This window comes from Pinus tabuliformis, chromosome 6 (assembly GCF_031772625.1).
Source record: "Pinus tabuliformis cultivar Carrire ecotype Pingquan chromosome 6, CPIR1, whole genome shotgun sequence".
Lineage (NCBI taxonomy): Eukaryota > Viridiplantae > Streptophyta > Pinopsida > Pinales > Pinaceae > Pinus > Pinus tabuliformis.
The window spans coordinates 2,017,213,132-2,017,216,200 of NC_142292.1; positions in this window are offsets into that span (position 1 = coordinate 2,017,213,132).

The following is a 3,069-nucleotide window of genomic DNA, read 5'->3' on the forward strand; positions in this document are numbered from 1 at the left end:
TGTTGATACAAACAAATTATTATGAAATCAGTGGTTTAACCACCTAAAGCATGAAAGTCCAATTAATTGACTATTTTTCCACTGTAGATAGCTATAGAACAAGACCTCACTTTTGCAAATTATTTCCCAACCATGAGGAACCCTCTCACATCACAATCTTGTATGTCTCCTAGTTAAGCATGTGCGACACATAGAAGGCAAGTTTGGAGAAAAGTGGTAAGAACACAAATAAACTAGAATGTGTTACAACTCCATCTGGAGAAGCCACAGTTATGCAAACATAGATTGTCATACAAACAAGTTATTGTGCAAAGACTGGCTCGGGCAACTCAATCTAGAGAAGCCGCAGTTATACAAACAAATTATTATACAAATAGAGATTGTTATACAAACAAATTATTATGCAAAGACCGACTCGAGCAACTCAATCTAGAGAAGCCACAGTTATACAAACAAATTATTATGCAAACAAAGACTGTTATACAAATAAATTATTATGCATAGACTGGCTCGAGCAACTTAGTGGAACATGCAAAGACTGCTATACAGACTAATTAGTATGGTACTAAAACCCTTATTTTTTTCAACCTAAGCCACAGAAGCCAGCAAAATCCTCGAATCAAAGCCACAAATACTCCATACATTCACAGAAGGAAAACAAGCCACTAAAAAACCCAACCAGTGCATAAGCCCCAATTTGTTTTTCAATCTAAGCCACAGAAGCCACTAATTAAGCTACAAAAACCACGAATTGAAGCCACATATACTCCATACATTCACAGAAGGCAAACAAGCCACCAAAAAACCCAACCAGTGCAAAACCCCCAAAAAAAATTTCAACCTAAGCCACAAAAGCCACCAATGCCACATTAACTCCATACATTCACAGAAGGAAAACAAGCCACCAAAAAACCCAACCAATGCATAAACCCCAAACTTTTTTTTCAACCTAAGCCATAGAAGCCACGAAGTGAAGCCACAGATACTCCATACATTCACATAAAGTAAACAAGCCACCAAAAAACCCAACCAATGCAAAAACCAAAAAAAAAAAAATCAACCTAAGCCACAAAAGCCACCAATTAAGCAACAGAAGCTAGGAATTGAAGCGACAGATACTCCAAACATTCACAGAAGGCAAACAAGCCACCGAAAAACCCAATCAATGCAGAAACCCCAAAAATAATTCAACCTAAGCCACAGAAGCCACCAATTAAGCCACAACAACCATGAATTTTAGCCACAAATACTCCACAGAAGGCACAAAATACCAAAGATTAACATGAAGAAGACGAATGTTGTGAATATCGAGCAAAAGATGTGTTGACAAACACAAATACAAGTATCGCTAGTAGGATGAAGAATCCTACCACGAAACGATGACGCCAAGCTCCAAACATTTGATGCAGCAAACCGACCATGGTGTCCAATGCCATGTCAAATAGGGTCGAGCGAGCGAGACACTGTGAACAAATGTCCATATGAAGCCCAACCACATTCGGCGACATACAACCCTGCAACAACGTGATGCCACTCAAGGGTCGAAACCCTTTACTACGCCCACACCCCACCTCTGCGGCCGAACAAAACACCGCAACAATCGAACAACACAACACAACAGTGGAACAAGATGCCATAACAATCGATAAGCCCTCCCTTACCTCACCATTAACCAATAGCTCACACACAACTATGGGCGGCACTCACACACAACTACCAGCGGAGCAAAACAAGCCACTTTTGGGCCTGGACAAAAATGAACGGGAATGAAACAATGTAACCCTAATCGTTGCAAAGGAAACCGTAATTGGCGCCAAAACCGAAGTTCGAGTCCACTCCAGGGACGTAATACATGGAGGCACATGATGGATGTGTGTCGTACAATTGATTGTGTATGCCTGGTGTCTAAATTGGGCCGCGTAAGGATGCTACTCAACTACGGGCCTCCCTCCCCTAGTCACTCTGTACCAAAGAACAACTTGACCAAAACATAACAGGGTTTTTAACGTGTTTGTTTTCATTGCTTTCTTGTTTTTCCTTGTTTGATCATTTCCACATTTTGCGTCATTAGGTCGTCAGGGGTCACTACCAAGTAACGCAGCTCCAGCTGGAAGGGAATCCTAGAGCATATGACCAGTGTTGAATTGTGTACCCCGCTTGCCACATGGAGCCCGTTGTGATTGCACATACAACAACTCAGTTGCCATGGTAGCATTGATGAGTGCATCTAGGTCCAGGTTCTTAGTCCCCCATGTCACTAGAAACAATGATAGAGACACACCAAGATTATGAATTAATACAAACATAGGGAAATAGGATGTTCTGACACCCAAATCTCCACCAACCCCAAACAAGTACCGGGCTAGTAAATGGCAGTGGTACACACTGATATAAGTGGAGAGGAAATTAGAATATAAAATATATCCAGGTTAATATCCGTCATCACAGGAAATTATGTAAATCCAAAGAGGATTGATATGTATGGGATAGTAAATGGAGCGAAATAAATGTCCAACTTAACCCCAAGGTGATGTGACCATACAACCAACACATTTGAAATTCAAATTCGCGTCCAAACACTTATGGCTCCCACAATCAGTAACGTTCAATGAGAGATCATAGACCAAGCAAAGATTCACACAGTGAAACTATCTAGTTACTCAGGCATAATCCAATGGTAATTCACAGAAAGGAGGGAAGAATCAAAGTCAAGACAGAGATAATAAAAAAATCTTCTTACAAATGCATTCCCATCAATCTATCACGACAGATAAAATGCCACTCGGAAACGAAATCGATCAACTAGATGTGCAACACGACAAGCAGATAAAATGAAACCAAAACCGGTTATATTACCTGCACCAACAACCTGGACATCACCACCAGCTAAAACAGCTACGCCAGCCAAAACTATGACAAGGTTGTGTAAATAGTAAAGAATTCATACCAACTATTGAAGTCATAATTCCAACTGCGCAGCCGTACATCGCTCAAACCACCGCAGCAAAACCACAAACCCGCTTGAGGCATATCGGACCGCTCTTTGGTATGGAGTGGTTTTCGTACACA